The sequence below is a fragment of the Neophocaena asiaeorientalis genome, unplaced genomic scaffold (genome assembly GCF_003031525.2).
Source record: "Neophocaena asiaeorientalis asiaeorientalis breed wild unplaced genomic scaffold, Neophocaena_asiaeorientalis_V1.1 scaffold129, whole genome shotgun sequence".
Taxonomy (NCBI): Eukaryota; Metazoa; Chordata; class Mammalia; order Artiodactyla; family Phocoenidae; genus Neophocaena; species Neophocaena asiaeorientalis.
This window is the reverse complement of record NW_020172446.1, coordinates 2378290-2395240: the sequence shown is the minus strand read 5'-3', so window position 1 is coordinate 2395240 and position 16951 is coordinate 2378290. Positions and strand designations below refer to the sequence as shown.

Genomic DNA, 16951 nt, shown 5'->3' with positions numbered 1-16951 from the left:
GGAATGATTTCAGTGAGCCCAGACTCTTGCATCTTCCCGTACAGAGAAAAGTGCTAAATTCATTAACTTGAGATGTCTGTTTTTCTTAAATTAATAGTAAGCTTTTGATGTTTTGACTACCTGGTTTTTTTTGCAAAACTCCTGTATGTCCTGGCTCCTTCCTTACGTCTTAGGAACAGTGCCTCAGAGCTATCTGCCTGGGCGTAAGTCCTCAGTAAGTCTGCCAAATAAAACAAAATTCTTGGGACTTCCCTGGAGGTCCAGTGGTTAAGACTTCGTGCTTGCACTGCAGGGAGCGCAGGTTTGATCCCTGGTCTTGGAACTAAGATCCCACATGCCACGCCATCGCGCAGCCAAGAAAAAATATAATTCTTGACTTTTAAGTTGTGCTTTTTTTTTTTTTTTTCCGCTTGACAGGGCCCTAATGCCCAGAGCTGCCCAGCAAAATGGTGTTACAGAAGGCCAAGGCTCAAAGGTGGCAGAGACCCAAGCCGGGTACCAGGGCCTCCAAGATAGGTCTCAGGTGGTTGGACCCCAGGGTGCTGTGCCCTCAGGGATGAGTGAAGAAGAGCTGGGCTCCAAGAGGTGCAGAGGCCAGCAGTGAGGGCTCCAGACCTGCCTCAAGGGGCAGCAGATGTGGGGTGAAGATGCATTTGGGCCTGACTGATGGGACCAGGACCAGAGCAGAGGACCCCAATGCAGGACGAACACTGAGAGCGTCCTGGGAGTCTTGGAGCGGGGCCCTCGTGGACTGAACAGGAAATGGGGTAACGAGGTAGGCTGTGGGACCAGTCAGAACTGGGTCCATACCCCGCTTTGGCCACTGAGGAGCCCTGCAAACCCAGGCACGTTACTCTCAACTCCTCAGAGCCTATAAAACAGGGCTCGCCATACCCGTCTTGTGAAAATTCACTGAGAAAACAGGCTGCTAATATGTGAGAATCCCCTTCCTCCCAGTGCCGTGTCTTAGAGATTCGTGTGAGAAATGGTGCTGAAGTCTGCATCTTTCACCCTTGGCTACCAGTGTTTCAAAATCACGTCAAAATAAAGGCCTGCATGTGAGGAGCTGGAGGTCAGAGCGGAGCCCTAGCCGGGCTTCCGCACCAGCCAGCCGTACCAGGGCCGGGTCCCGTTCCCGCAGCTGTGGGCTGCTTTCGTGACCTCCGCACTAGGCCGGCCACACTGGCAGGTGGAGAAAAGGGGAGAGATAGGCGTGGAGGAGTTGGCCTCTGAGAGAGCGCTCTTCTTTTTGTTTATTTATTTATTATTTTTGGCTGCGTTGGGTCTTCGTTGCTGCGCGCGGGCTTTCTCTAGTTGCGGCGAGTGGGGGCTACTCTTCGTTGCGGTGCGCGAGCTTCTCATTGCGGTGGCTTCTCTTGTTGCGGAGCACAGGCTCTAGGCACACAGGCTCAGTAGTTGTGGCACACGGACTCAGTAGTTGTGGCTCGCGGGCTCTAGAGCGCAGGCTCAGTAGCTGTGACGCACGGGCTTAGTTCCTCCACGGCATGTGGGATCTTCCCGGACCAGGGCTCGAACCCGTGTCCCCTGCATTGGCAGGCGGATTCTTAACCACTGTGCCACCAGGGAAGTCCCGAGAGTGCTCTTCTTTTTAAAGCAATATTGTTTTCTCCACAATGCAACATGTGGAGGTTACAGAAAAGCAGAAAGATCAGGTCGGTCGAATCCCAGCAACCCCAGTGCCCCCCTCATCTCCTCTCTCGGGACTTTAGGTGTAAGCCCCTCCTTGTGAACTCTTTTCTGCCCCCGACCTGTCTGGCCCTTACAGGTGGCTCGGGTGGTCGGAGCCCAGCGAGGTGGCTGTTGATCCCTGGACACGCTGGGCAGCCTTGTCCGTGAGCGCCCGGTAGGCAGAGTGGGGGGCTGGGGCTCTGTTCCTCACGACAGGCTCCTCGGTGCTGGGAGGGCTGAGGGGGCAGAGCGCAAAGCCAGCCTGCCAGACCAGTGGGCTCCTGCAGTGAGGGGCTGAAAAGGCCTGGAGGCCCCGTGGTGTGAATGAATCCCTCCCTGCTCAGGCTCCTGCACTGTCTGGGCAGCTCTGGGCAGCTCTGGGTTCCATTTGGCTAAAGGCCACGAGGGGCGAGACCATAGCTCCTCAGGTTGCGGGGAGCGGAGGGGGCCTGCCTGGGGCACGTACTCATCCTGCAGGCTCAGCCCTCAGGGTCCTGCTGTGTCCCAGCTGTCCCCTAGGGGTCAGCTTGAGACCAGCCAAGCAGAGGGAGCCCGGATCATTACTTGGGCTTCCCAGGTGCTGCTAGGGGAGGAGTGGTTTGGGACCAAGCGAGGATGACGTAGGATGGGACCACAGGAGCATGCCTCCCCCCACCCCCAGGGTGGGGCGGGGACCTCTGACGTCAACACTTGACAAGAGGGTCGTAGTTAAAGTAGTGAAGTAGTGAAACACTCCGTGGTGCTGGTTAGTAAACAGATGCAAACCCGGCAGCCTGAGGGCACCCACCCCCAGCACCCCTCTGGCACCCACCCCATTCACCCCTCTTCCAGGCCCCTGGAACCCAAACCCCCCAAACCAGCTATCACCACAGGCGCTCTGGGCCTGCCCTCCAGACAATGCAAGTCCATCTGGGTAGGTGGACCTGCATCCCACCAGCTCTTTTTTTTCTAATTGAAGTATAGTTGATTTACAATGTTGTGTTCCCTGCTGTACAGCAAAATGATTCAGTTATACATATACATATATATACATTCTCTTTCATATTCTTTTCCATTATGGTTTATCACAGGATATTGAATATAGTTCCCTGCACTGTACGGTAGGACCTTGTTGTTTATCCATCCTATATGTAATAGTTTGCATCTGCTAATCCCAAACTCCCAATCCATCCCTCCCCCGCCTCACCTCCCCCTTGGCAACCGCAACTCTGTTCTCTATGTCTGTGAGTTCGTTACTGTTTCATAGCTAGGTTCATTTGTGTCATATTTTAGATTCCACATATAAGTGATATCATATGGGACTTGTCTTTCTCTTTCTGACTTCCCTCACATAGTAGGATAATCCCTAGGTCCATGTGTGTTGCTGCAAATGGCATTATTTCATTCTTTTTCTGGCTAAGTAGTATTCCATTGTATATATGTACCACATCTACTTTATCCATTTATCTGTTGATGGGCATTTAGGTTGCTTCCATGACCTGGCTATTGTAAATAGTGCTGCTGTGAACATAGGGGTGCATGTATCTTTTCGAATTATAGTTTTGTCTGGGTATATGCCCAGTAGTGGGATTGCTGGATCATATGGCAACTCTATGTTTAGTTTTTTGAGAAACCTCCATACTGTTCTCCACAGTGGCTGTACTGATTTACATTCCCACCAACAGTGCAGGAGGGTTCCCTTTTCTCCACACCCTCTCCAGCATTTATCATTTGTAGACTTTTTAATGATGGCCATTCTGACCAGTGTGAGGTGGTACCTCACTGTAGTTTTATTTATTTAGTTAGTTAGTTACTTATGGCTGTGCTGGGTCTTCATTTCTGTGCGAGGGCTTTCTCTAGTTGCGGCGAGCGGGGGCCACTCTTCATCGTGGTGCGTGGGCCTCTCACTATCGCGGCCTCTCGTTGCAGAGCACAGGCTCCAGATGCGCAGTCTCAGCGGCCACGGCTCACGGGCCCAGTTGCTCCGCAGCATGTGGGATCCTCCCAGACCAGGGCTCAAACCCGTGTCCCCTGCATTGGCAGGCAGACTCTCAACCACTGCACCCCCAGGGAGGCCCTCACTGTACTTTTGATTTGCATTTCTCGAATACTTAGCAATGATGAGCATCTTTTCGTGCCTGTTGGCCATCTGCCCCACCATCCCACCAGCTCTTGAACTCACTGGATGTCACCCTGCCTGTGTCCTTAGAGCCTGCAGCGCCCTGGCGCAAAAAGGGCTTGGTAAACCCAACTGTTGGCAAGTTTTCTGATGCAGGTGGATTTGAGTTTGGTCAGAGGGGGCGCTGGGTGTCGCAGGGGTCCATGGGTTGGCATCCCGAGGCTGCGGTCTCAGGACACGCCCTGGGAGCCCATCGTGAGGCTGGCCCACTTAGCGAGCTGCCACTGCACATGGGTTGGCACCCCGAGGCTGAGGTCTCAGGACACGCCCTGGGAGCCCACCGTGAGGCTGGCCCACTTAGCGGGCTGCCACTGCACATGGGTTGGCATCCCGAGGCTGAGGCCTCAGGACACGCCCTGGGAGCCCATCGTGAGGCTGGCCCACTTAGCGGGCTGCCACTGCACTCCCTTTGTGCAGCTCCCAGACCTTACGGTGTAGGGGTCTCTGTAGGGTGGGGACATGGGCACTCACAGAGAGCCCCACCCTCGGGCCTTAAAGGCAAGCGGGCAGTGGGATGAAATCTGACTCATAAGCCCTCATGTGAGATCCTGGGTCGTCCTCCCACGTGGGCTGGTTCATAGGGAACCCCATAAAACGCATAGGGTGTCAGGCCACCTGGTTCTCCTCCTGTGTAACCGCCATCCCAGCGAATGGTGTCACCATCATCCAGCCCCTAAGCCAGAAAGTCATCCTTGATGCCCCACATCCAGCCAGCCTGAGTCCTCTGGTCCCCACTCACCCCTCGTCCCTCTCGCTCTGCTGACTCCTGGCCCCTCAGCGTCCCCAGCCTTTCTCTCTCCAGACCCACATCCCACAGTCACCTCAGGATCTTCCTAAGGAGCTGGCACCACCCCCACTTCGGTGGCCCCCTCATCACCAGTGGGATAAAATCCACCACTTCTCCAGCCTCACCTCTCACTGCCACACTTCTCACACCCCAAAATTGGTGACACCCAGTTGCTCCTTATTTACTGAAAAGACCCTGTTCTCTCTTGCCTCCCAGACTTTGCACAAGTTCTTCTTTCTCCTGGGATGGCCTCCCACCCACTGTCCCTGGGATAACTTCTGCTCATCGTTTAAGACTTAAGTAGGTACCTCCTCCTCCAGGAAGCCTTGTCTAGTTCCCTCTGCCCCCAGCCTGGAGTGGGACCTGTGCCGAGCTTCCCTGGGGCCCTGTGCCCTCTGTCATCCCTGCCTTCACCTCACCCTCCAGGACAGCTCCATGTTCCCCACACGGCGACACCATTTTCACCTGGTGGTGGCAGAGCTCGAGCTGAGTTCATCTCCTTCGCACCCAGCACAGTGCCCCTAGTGAACATCCTTATCCACGCACCATAGATCGTTTCTCTGAGTATTTCTAGGATTTGAAATCTAGAAATGGAATTGCTCTATCGAAGGGTATGCAGATTTTATTTTTTAATCGATGGGGCCAAATTTTCCTTCCAAAAAGACGGTACCAATTGTATCATCCAACAGTAGATGAGAGACTGCCCGGATCCTCAGCCCTTTGCCAGTCCTGGAAGTCCTCCATCTACCTACAGGCCCCCCTTCTACTCCTCTCCCCTCCCTTCTCCCACTCACCAATCTGATGGAGGAAAACTCACTCTCACTTTCATCTGTGTTGCCGTTTATGGTGAAGGAGACCATCGTTCCTTCTGTTCACTGGGCCTGTGGATTTCTTCTTTTGTTAATTGCCTCTTTATAGTCTTTGCTCATTTTCTGTTGGGTTGTCTTTTCCTTTTTTTTGCCTTTTCTTTTTTGGGGGGGCCGTGCCTCACAGCATGTGGGATCTTAGGGATTGAACCTGTGCCCCCTGCAGTGGAAGGGATTGAACCTGTGCCCCCTGCAGTGGAAGCGCAGAGCCCTAACCACTGGACCGCCGGGGAAGTCCCTGGGTTGTCTTTTCCTTATTGATTTGTATGAAATCTATATACACAAAATCTCTATATATTCTGTCAGTCTATGCCTTTTGCTTATATTTTAATTTTGGTTTTGGTGTCTTTTATTGCATAAATTTTAAAGTTCGGATGTCGTCATTATCAGTCCTTTTATGCCATTTACGTTTTGTGTATTATGTGGTGCCTTCTTTACCTCAAGTTTATAAACATACTATTCTCCTGTATATGTTTTTCAAATACTTTTAGACAAAAATTGTTTATGTTTAGCTCTTTGATCCATCAGGAGCTTATTTTTGGTTTTGGTGAGGATAATATCTGGCATTTTTATGTTCCAAATGTTGCCAGCTGTTCACATTCCTGCTGTGGAATAGTCCCTCATTCTCCACTTATTTGAAATCTCACCCCTTTATCGTGAGCTAAATTGCCGTATAACGTGGGTCTCTTTCTGGACTCTGGTCTGTTGTATTGATCTATTTGTCTACCTGTTTCTAAGCCAGTTTCAGTTACCCTTGCTTTACCGTGTGATATCTGATAGAGAAAGCCTCCCTCATCATTCTTTACTTTTAAAAAATTTTTTGTTATCCTTACATATTTTCTCTTCCAGAATACTCTTTTTTGTCGAAATTCATTTAAAATCCTGCTAGGGATTTTGTTTGAAATTTGTACATCAGTGGAAGGGAACTGGCTTTTTTACAGTGTTGAATTCTCTCATCCGAGAACGTAGTAAATCTCTTCATCTTTTCTGGCCTTCTTTTATGCCCTTCAGGAAAGTGTTATGATTTTCTCAAATAGGTTTTGCACATTTCTTCATAGGGTGACTCTATTTTAGAATTTCTGTTGCTGTTACATGTAGGATCTTTTTGCCATGATATTTTCTAATTGGTTATGGCTAAGTGTCTAGGAGACGTTTTGATTTTTGGTGTTGATCTTGTCATGACGACCTTACTAAACTCCCTTATTAGTTCTAATAGTTCAATTACAAACTATTTTCTAGCCTGCTTAATCTATATAACAATGCAGCCATATTCTTTTTTTCCGCATAAATTTAAATAGCTGCATGATATTTCATTGCAAGAAGACAACCACATTTATTTACCAGTTCCTTATTATTGGTCATATATATATGTAATTTTTTTTTTTCTTAACCTACTTTGGGGGATTAACAAAAGCAGTGTTTTAAACACTCTTGTAGCTAAATTGTTCCCCACAGAAGCACTTATTGTTTTAGAGCAAGCCAGAGGTTGGCAAACGACAGTTCCCATGGGCCAAATCTAGCAGCTTGTTTTAGTAAATAAAGTTTTATTGGAACATGGCCACGCCCATCTGCTCACCCTTGTGTGTCTGCTTTCCCATCACAGTGGCAGAGTTGAGTGGCTGCCACAGAGCCTAAACTGTTTACTATCTGCCCTTTACGGAAAAGGTTTGCCAACCTTTAAGATAAATTCTGATAGGTGGAAACCGTTTTATCAAAAGGATACAAATCTTAAAATTTCTAATACATCTGTCAAATTCCTTTCCAGAAAAGTTGTCTCAATTAATCTTTCATCAGGATCGTGTCAGATTCCTCCTACCCTTTGTTTACTGGCTGTTCTGCTTTCTCAAATCTTTCTCATTGACAGGCTAAAATTAGGATTGCTCCTTTGAATTATAATATGGTTGAACTTCTTAAATTGCCTTTATTGGTCACCAGGAGTTCTTTCTTTTTTTTTTGCGGTACGTGGGCCTCCCACTGTTGTGGCCTCTCCCGTTGCGGAGCACAGGCTCCGGACGCACAGGCTCAGAGGCCACGGCTCATGGGCCCAGCCGCTCCGCGGCATATGGGATCCTCCCAGACCAGGGCATGAACCCGCGTCCCCTGCATCGGCAGGCAGACTCTCAACCACTGAGCCACCAGGGAAGCCCCAGGAGTTCTTTCTTCATTAATTGCCTGCCCACATCCTTCACCCTCATCTCCATAGATGTATTCATTCCCATTGATGTAAAACAACTAGAAATATTAACTTTTGGACATACCTCACAAATATTTTTTCAGCTTGTCATTTCTTTTTAACTTTGTTTATGACAGCAAATCTAAAAGGTTTTTAGAGCCAACTCAATCTTTTCCGTTGCAGCTTCTGCCTTTGGTGTACTACTTAGAAAACTTTCCTACCCAAGGCTGTGACACTATATTCTGTTTTATTTTTATTTTATGTATTTGGTTTTCATGTTTAAAGCTTTGATCCACAGAGTGAATTTTGATGTCTGTGGTGAGATAAGGATCCAGTTTTCCTTTTTCCCCTCAGCCCCTCTTACCCTCCCTTCTGCCCAACTCACCTCGTGGGAACCAGAAGCTCTTGACAAGGTTATGCTTAAGGGGTCCCCGGGGGCCAAAACAAACCGGGGTTTGCTGGGAATGAGGGCATCAGCCTGAGCCCAACCTGGCTCTTCTGCTCATAATCAGAAGGAGCTTGGTCAAACTCCAGTCTTGCCAGAACAGTTTTTAAAAATCTGCCCTGAACTTCTCTCCAGAGCTGGCCTGGGGGTATGTAGGGCCTGAAGGTCCAAGTCCACCATTGCTTAATTTCATCCATTTTGAAGCAAGCATTTCTAAAACCACTTTTGCAACAATGATACTTTTAAATTCTAAAAATACTTTTCTTGACAGCCTCTGATTCAGCTGTGCTGGTGAAGGTGTAGGTGGTGGCACCATGCTTATGCTGGTACGGGGAGGGGGGAGCGTGTTTCCTAGCTCAGGGAGGGGCCTTACTTGATCCTTTCCTCTCATATATGGCCCCAGTTTTTTGGGGTTTTTTTTTTTCTGTTCCAACACCTTCCTCCTTCCAAAGGAAAGAATAATTTACTTATCCGAAGCCCGAGAATTTCTGTAAGAATAAAAAGATCCTTAAGTCATATCTTTGAGAAGTAATTAAACTCTGATTAAACACCAAAGGTGGCTGGGACAGAAGCAGAGCCAATGTTGATGGTTGCCTTGGTCTGTCCTGGACCATCTGTCCCCCATCTTCTGCCCCTGACCATCCCGACCCTAGGAAGGCTGGGTTCAGCTGGCCCACTGAGACTGGACCGGGGCACGAACCCGTGTCCCCTGCATCGGCAGGCGGACTCTCAACCACTGCGCCACCAGGGAAGCCCCACTCATCTATTTTTAAAAGCTCCCCAAGTAACTTGAATGTACACCCAACGTTGCAAGCCAAGGATCTGAGCTAGGAATGCTCAGACTTGGCGGCATATTAGAATTCTCTGGGAGCTTTTAAGATTCTGGGTGCCCAGCTGTCCCTCAGACCAATGAACCCGGAACCTCTAGGGGTGGGACCCAGGCATCAGCACTTTTTAAAGCTCCTCACGGGATTCCACGAAGCCATGACCCGTACAACGTCCTGGATTCTGGTCAGTTTACATCAACACTTCTTTTCCCTGAGGATGGAACGCAGAGGCTGGGGGTGGGGGAGAAGAGTCTTATACCTTGAAAATGGCCAATGGCTGGCACAGCATGTGTGTTCAAATGTCGGCTGCCCTTGGCACATGGCCCCGGAAGTATCCTCTGGGGAGAGTGGCTCGGGACTACGGGGCCCTGGCTGGAGGTGTCCGTCCCCCGTAGAACTGGGCCGCCTGGGTTCTCAGGCCCGGGCAGGGAGCATTCTTGGTGGCCAGTGAGCCATGACCGCTTTCCCAGAGCGAGGCCTGCAAGGGCCCACGGGGACCCTGGGTCAGCAGGGCGGGGGCTCCATGTGTCAGAACCCAAACAGGAATCTCATTTAGAGAGTTCCTCGTCTGCCACCCAGTTCTGCAAACTTCTGAGAGCTCAGGCTGCCCTGCAGAGAACGGAGAGCAGATCACACTGACTTCAGAGACCCGCCAAATGTACTTTTCCTCCAACTTGCAGGAAAGTTGTGAGAGCAGTGCAACGAGTACCCATAGATCTGCCACCCTAGATTCACCGGTTGTTAACATGTTGGCAATCTGCGTTCTCTGCATTTGTGTGTGTCTCTGTATACACGCTTCTTTGGGGGGGGGAGGGGGGCTGGACCATTTGAAAGTTAGTTGCAGACATTATGACACTTCATCCTTAAATACTTGACCCTTCCTAGGAGCAAGGATATCCTCCTAGATAACGGCAACACGCTCATCACCTGTGGCTGATATAGCAATGTATTATCTGATAGAAACTCCATATTCAGGGTTTCCTAATATTTTTACAGCTTTTCTGTCTGATCTCGGATCCAATCCAGGATGACACATTACATTTAGTTGTCATGTCTCTTTAGTCTCCGTTAATCCGGAATAGTTTATCCACCTTTTGCTCTATGTGCACCACCACCCGAGGGCCCCAAGAGGTTGTCGCCCCACTGATTTTGCCTTTGGCTTCGGACTCTCGTATGGAGCCACAGCGCCCTCTGCATTAACTGTACTAACGCCTAGCGGGCGTTTCACACCTGTCTGGCCCAAAGCGCTTTGATGCTGCCCCATCCTCCTAGCTCTCGGAAAGGCTCCCCATCTCAGGAGCTGGTACCGCCACCCACCTGTCCGCTGGGACCAGGAACTGAGTTGTGCTTAATGTCTCTCCTTCCTCCCATAGCCAACCCGTCCGCAAGGCCTGTTGGTTTTATCTGCAGGATCCGTCCCGAGGTGTCCCCTTCACCCACTTCCATGTTACACCCCGTCAGAGCTTCACACCATCCCCCTACCTGGTCACCCGTTCTCTCTCTTCCCTTCCTCCTTACAAGAGCCAGAGTGTCCTTTCAAACTGTTAAACCAGGTCCTAGAACTCCCCCACTTAAGATGTTCTAATCATTTGTCCTCTTAGGGTAAAATCCTAAACCCCAACTTCTCACTGTGACCTAGCAGCTTTCACTTTTGCCTGAACCTTTGACCTGGTCCCATCCCATCTTCCCCATAATCCTCGCTGTTCCAGCCACACTGGCCTGTTTTCTGTTCCTCAAACCCCCGAAGCTAGTTTCTTATCTTTGCCTGGCTGTTCCTTCTACCTAGAACCCTCGTCCTCAAGTCTTTGAACAGCGGCCCTTGCATCATTCAAGTTTCAGCACAAGCGTCACCTCCTCAGAGAAGTCTTCCCTTCCCACTCATCTCAAGGAACCCCTCTACAGCAGTCCCCTGTCACTGTCATAACACCCTGCTCATTTCCTTTAGAGCCTGCGCCACTGTGTCTACGTGTGTCCTGCCTGTCTCCTCCACGTGGGTGGAGGGCTGCGCCTGCCTGTCTCATCGCTGTGCTCTCCATGCCAAGCACGGTGCCGGCACGGAGCAGCTGGCGGTACATGTTGGAGGGATGCATCTCTGCTGTGCAAGTTCAGCTCTGCCGGGGAGGAGAGGGCTAGGTTTCCTCCCGCCTGGGAGCAGTTGAGGGGTGCCCCCTTCAGGTCAAAGGCTGTAAAACCACACTCAGTGCTGGGTGGGGAGGAGGGGGGAGGGCATAGGAAGGAGCTGAAAGGGGGATGACTCTTTGCTCTGACTCTGCACCTGGGCTCTGAAACCTTAATGTGTGTACGACTCATTCGCGGGCTTAACACAAGGCAGGCTCTGATCCAGTAGGTCTGGGGTCGCCTGACTGCACCTCCTACAAGCGCCTTCAGTGCCGTGGGAAGATGTGGAAAGAGCCTGGGGGTGCTCCCGTTGCTTCTGCCCCTCCCACCCTCTGCCAGGAAGTGTTGTTTCTAGCAGTCGCTGTCACCTCCGCATGTGGTGAGCCCCTCGTGGTTTTCCGTCTCCACATGTCTGCAACCGTGACAGACAAGACACTCCCTCCCAGGAATCGTGCTCCACCGCCTGCTCTGTCACTGCTCTGTTTTCTCTCCTCCGCGCTCCTTTCCTTAAGCAGACTCGTCGGGGGCGTGGTGTCTGGGGGAAGTCAGGCCGGGCTCACTGCCCCGGTGCAGGACAGGACAGCTGACCAGGCTGGGAACTGGGAAGCTGAGGGGCTCCCACAGGCTTTGGTTCAGAGTGTAGGCACTTACGGGCAGAGCCAGCCCCAGAGGCGAAGGGCTGATTTAAACTTGGGCAGAGGGCTTCCCTGGTGGCGCAGTGGTTGAGAGTCCGCCTGCCGATGCAAGGGACACGGGTTCGTGCCCCGGTCCGGGAAGATCCCACGTGCCGCGGAGCGGCTGGGCCCGTGAGTCATGGCTGCTGAGCCTGTGTGTCTGGAGCCTGCGCTCCGCAGCGGGAGAGGCCACAGCAGTGAGAGGCCCGTGTACCGGAAAAAAAAAAAAAAAACAAAACTTGGGCGGAGCGTTGGCTTTGGGGTCTGAGGGTCCTGGATTTGACTCCTGACCGTGTCGCTTACTAGTGGACCATCCCAAGCAATTTACTTAACCTCTCTGAGCCTGACTTTCTTCCCTTGCTAAACAGAGGTTGTAATTGGTGTCTTCTGCATAGGGTTATCATAAAAAACGAGAAATGAGAATACAAGCAAAGCACTCAGTACACTGCCTAGAAAATGCTGGAATCTCTCAGCCCACAAGGCACAGATTGTGAGACTTGAATACTTTTTGCCCCAGGGCTGCTGACAAGGGACTGATGGGCAATGTCTATGTCTCAGGCTTCCTTCTACACCTGCATCCCACAGCTCTACTGCCCTGCTGGCTGGTCCTGCACAGCTAGGAGGTTCACCCCCTGGGGCATTCCTCAGAATTGGGCCTACTCCTGTGTCAGACCCATCTCCCAGGGTAGGCAGGGCCTGAAGGCATGAAAACCACACCCACTGAGCCTGAGGGAAAATGCCCAAACATTTTATAAGAGGGATAAACAGCTGTTCCCATCCTGGTCATTGCCGCGTTCCCTTCCTGACCAGGGCAGTAAAAATGACTGGAAATAACATGAGACACGGCAAGAAGTCTGATTCTTGAGGGGAACTTTCTGTGGGCTCTGTGAGTGTCCCAAGTTTTTGACCCTCCCCAAGCCTCTTTGATTATCAGCACAGGGCGGATGGGCAGGAGGGACACTGCACAAGTCCCTGCCTCAGAGCCTGGCCCAGCCCCTGCTTTGTACACACTCGCTGTACCTAGATGGAAAGAGAGGGCTCCTTTGACCCTGGGGGCTGGGAAGCTGAGCACCTTCTCAACACCGATGCCAAGACTTTACATCCAGAACCCGTTTCAGAACAGCTGCCTTTACCACACCCTGCCTGGGCTTCTTCCTGTGCTGTGACTTGGAATATTCTTGCTTTCCTCAAGGGAATTTTTAATCCAGGCTGAAAGGACCCCTGAGCTGGGTGAGGGGTTGGGCACCCAGGCGGAGGCTCGTCAGGACCTTTATCTGCTGTAGTAAACATCAGGTGAGTCCTGGAAAGGGGCTGAATTTACAGGCAGAAACTCAGCTTGGAAGAGTGATACGGGCGAAAGTATTCCTGAGGACACACTAACCCCCATTCCTTTAGATTTTCCATTCCTGGTATCCAGTTCCATGTCAGAAAGCACTGTTTCGTCTTACCTTATTGCAAAAACCTCTTCACGGATGTACATTTTGTTTTTATTCCCTTGGCTCAGTGTAAGGCCAAACAGAATATTTCCTCAGCCTCCTTAAAATTGCTGCTGGAAACCTTATCCAATTTGCCATTTTGCACGCTTTGATCTAATACATTCCTTTTAGGATTTTGCACCAGAAAAAAAAGTCTTTCCTGATGAAATGATTTCCTTCTCTCATCGGATAATAAGAATTGCGTTACAACTAACCTTGCTTTCCCGTTTTTGTCTTGGTAGTTAGAAAACTTAGAGCTAATGGTGAATCAGCTTTCAATTTACTCATTTACCTGCTTTTTCTGTCGAGCTTATTTTTTATTTTATTAGTCCAACTATGAATGTCTTTTATTGTAAATAATGTCACAGATGTCAACAAGAACAAAAAATGAGTTCGGTGGCGGGGGTGGGGGGCGTGGGGGGAGTTCGGATTTAATAAGGAGAGACTAATTGAAAGGATTATTCCAAGCTGGCGGGTGAGGGGAGAAACTCTTGAAAGAGGAGGAGGGGGCCATGGCAATGGGGAGGAAGCTCTCACCCGTAAGATCTCCAAGCCTCTCAAGGGTGAGGCAAGAGGGGGTTTCTTCGCAGGAGGAATAAACAAAGGAAGAACCACCGGTGTGGGGAGGGGGGCACAGGGTGGCTTGGCCATTGGGAGTGGATCAGGGAATGTTTACCCTGAGGCCAGCCTGTGTTTGGAGGGCTGTTGGGAAGGGGCTGTGTGCTGACTCAGCAGGGGGGGGCACAATTCACAGAACTGGGGGAAGAAGGGAAGCTTCATCAAAATTTGGATAGCAAGCATTTTGTTCTGGTTGGTCACTAGGACCAGCAGTTCAAGAACGGGAATTTGGAGGGTGGGCCCCAGTGGCTTCCACGTTTCCCTCTGTCTAGACTGTTCTCTCCCAGGGGCAGGGACCAGCCTCACTGCTCGCTCTGCCCAGCCCAGTCCTGGGCCTGAGTGAGTTACTTGGTCAGTGTTCGCTGACTGGCTGAATGAAGGCCTTCCTGGAGTCAGGAGCTCGCCTCTCTGGGAGGTATAGGAACAAGCAGGCCGGACCCCCGCCCCTCCCTGAGGGACCCCAGCTCTGGGCCATGACCCCTGCCCCCTCCCTGAGGCGTACCTAGCACCCCACCACCACTTGCCCTCCTCTAGAGGGTGCCCAATTCCGGGCGGCACTGCCAGTTCCCGCACCCCACTTTCTGGGGGGCAGTTTGGAGGAGAAGGTGGGAAGGCGGAGGAGGGAGACAGACCCAGAGGGAGCAGCACGGTGCCCCCAACACACACACCACCACCCCGCCCCCCACCAGGACCCCTTCTCTCTTAACTTGTTTTTCTGTCTCTCTGCCTGTGCGCTCTCTCTCTCTCTGTCCCCTCTCTCTTTCTCTGTCCCTGTCTATCCAATCTTTCTCTCTCCAGCCCATCTCTCTCTGGCCCTCTGATATCTCCAGTCCCAGCACCAGGAGGCCCTTCCAGTTGGCCCCAGGTCTCAGCACGAATCAGACACAAGACAGGGCTGGGGATGGACAGATGGAATGTCAGCCCTGCTCAGGCAGTTTACGTATCTAATCTCTCATCACCACCACACCCCTGTCCTGTTTATTCAGACCAACCCTGCCAAGTAGGTACCATTAGACCCATTTTACTGGTAAGGAAGCTGAGGCTCAGACAGCAATTAAGTCGCTTGCCCAAGGTCTCAGGACTGCAGTGTGCAGAGCCAAGGCTTTAATCTGCACCTACCTGACCCCAGATACCACAGAGAGCCGCTCTGCACCCACTTTTCCTGAGGCTTCTCAAGTTTCCCGGGCCTCTCTTCACTTCTCTCCCCCACCCCCGCAACCTGGGAGAAAGGACCAGAGGGACTCATTTGCCCTGAGGGGTTTGCCTAGAATCAAAGGCAACTCATCTGGAGGACCTGCATTGCTGGAGGACAATCTGGAAGGAAACCAAGTATTCCAGGAGCTGAGGTGAGGCCTGGGCTGGGGAGAGAAGGCAGAAGAATTCCCCCAAGCCCATTCCTACTACTTTCGGAGCCTGAACGTGGCCTCTGACCTGCACAAAGAGGGTCCTAAAGCCTTTTGCTTGGTGAAGGAGGCTGGCCACACCCAGCCTCCCTGTGCAGGGCTGTGCCAGGATTGCTAAAAGGTGCTCCAGAGAAAGACAAATACCGTATAATATCGCTTATATGTGGAATCTAGAAAAATGGTACAGATGAACTTGTTTGCAAAGCAGAAATAGAGTCACAGATGTAGAGAACAAACTTATGGTTACCAAGGAGGGAAGGAGGGGTGGTGGGACGAACTGGGAGATTGGGATTGACATATATACACTGCTATGTATAAAACAGATAACCAATGAGAAGCTACTGTATAGCACAGGGAGCTCTACTCAGTGCTCTGTGGTGACCTAAATGCGAAGGAAGTCCAAAAAAGAGGGGATATATGTATACCTACGGCTGATTCACTTTGCTGTATAGCAGAAATTAACACAACATTGTAAAGCAACCATACTCCAGTAAAAATTAATTAAAAAAAAAAAAGAAAGGGGGCTCCTCTGAGAGGGAGTCTGGGAAACTCATCAAGGAAAGATGAGCAGCTTCTTGGCTGCAGGACTTCTGAGAGCCTTCCGAATGCTCACGTGGAACCCCGGCAGGAGGTGAAGGCACTTGCCAGCCTTCTTTGCTCTGGGAACCCTTCGTGCACCAGCATCTTTGTTACAGAAATGCGGAACTGGTGGGCCCTGTGGGTAGCCCAGAGTGTGGTGCGAAATGTGTTTGAAGTGTGTTTGGGGCATAGCTGCCACTGCTTCCCCAGAGGAAGCAGAATGTGGCCTTGTGATAACAGTGTGGGTTTGGTCAGCAACTGTTACGCAGGGACCAAAAGGCTCGTGGCAACATACACCATCATGTGTGAGTCTGGTCCCTCTATCTACTAGGAGGGTCCCTGTGCTACACAACTTCAAGGAGGACTAAGCTCTCTGTAGTCCATGGGAATGGCGCCTCTGGGAGTTGTGCAGTGCACAACCTGTGCAGCTGAACATGACAGTCCTGGTCCTGGCCCTCATCCTGGTCGTCTGACTGTTGCAACAGCCTCTCTGTTGACTTCCTGTGTCCAATCTACCACCTCTGGTGTCTCCTGCCCCCCTCCTCTGTGTCACCTCTTCAGTCCTACCCTCCTCCAAGTCCCTGCTCCCCAGAGCCAGCTGCCAGAGGTCTACAAGTACCCTCCGGCTGTGCAGGACCCTGGGAGAGGAGTCCTGCCTCTGAGATGGATGGGCTGTATCGTCTTGGGCTTAACCTCTTTGGGGCCAGTGTCTCCATTAGTAAAATGAGGATAAAATGCTTGGCTTATAGTTTTTTTATCATTAGATTCTAAGCTTCAGGAGGCCAAAGGCTGTCTGTCATTCATCCCTGTCCCCTGGCGTCTGGCACCTCCTAGGTCCTGGTGAATGTTTGGTCACTTTGACCAAAACCTTTCTGCCCTTCCCCCTCTCACGCTTGATTGATTTGCCCAGTATTTCTGGAACACTGCCTGCCCTCCCTACTCCTAGGCTTTGCCTATGCCGTTCTTTCCCCTAGAATTCCCTTCTGCTCTATCTGCAGCACTAAACATTTTGGGGAGAGCTCAGTTGCCACGCCTGGACCCTTTCCCAGCCCTCTCCCCCAAACCCCACTGGAAACAGCCTCCCCCTTCCACACCAACCCTGCCCCCATGGCAGGGAAGGTTCCTTCTGTCCCAGCCAG

General features: G+C 51.2%; 1 protein-coding gene across 3 annotated transcripts in view; it reads left to right on the top strand.

The window, feature by feature from the left end:
• RAB11FIP4 (RAB11 family interacting protein 4) overlaps nucleotides 1-16951 on the top strand; it is a 76598-nt gene that overhangs the window by 1628 nt on the left and 58019 nt on the right. Inside the window, exon 1 of one of the 3 annotated variants that reach the window (XM_024736818.1) lies at nucleotides 739-775. The exons of 1 other annotated variant lie outside the window; for it this stretch is intronic. The gene's annotated coding sequence lies outside the window, so the exon portion shown is untranslated. Of the gene's footprint in view, nucleotides 1-738; nucleotides 776-12991; nucleotides 13031-16951 lie in introns of those variants that run through there. One more of the 3 variants, XM_024736810.1, reaches the window with a different exon arrangement.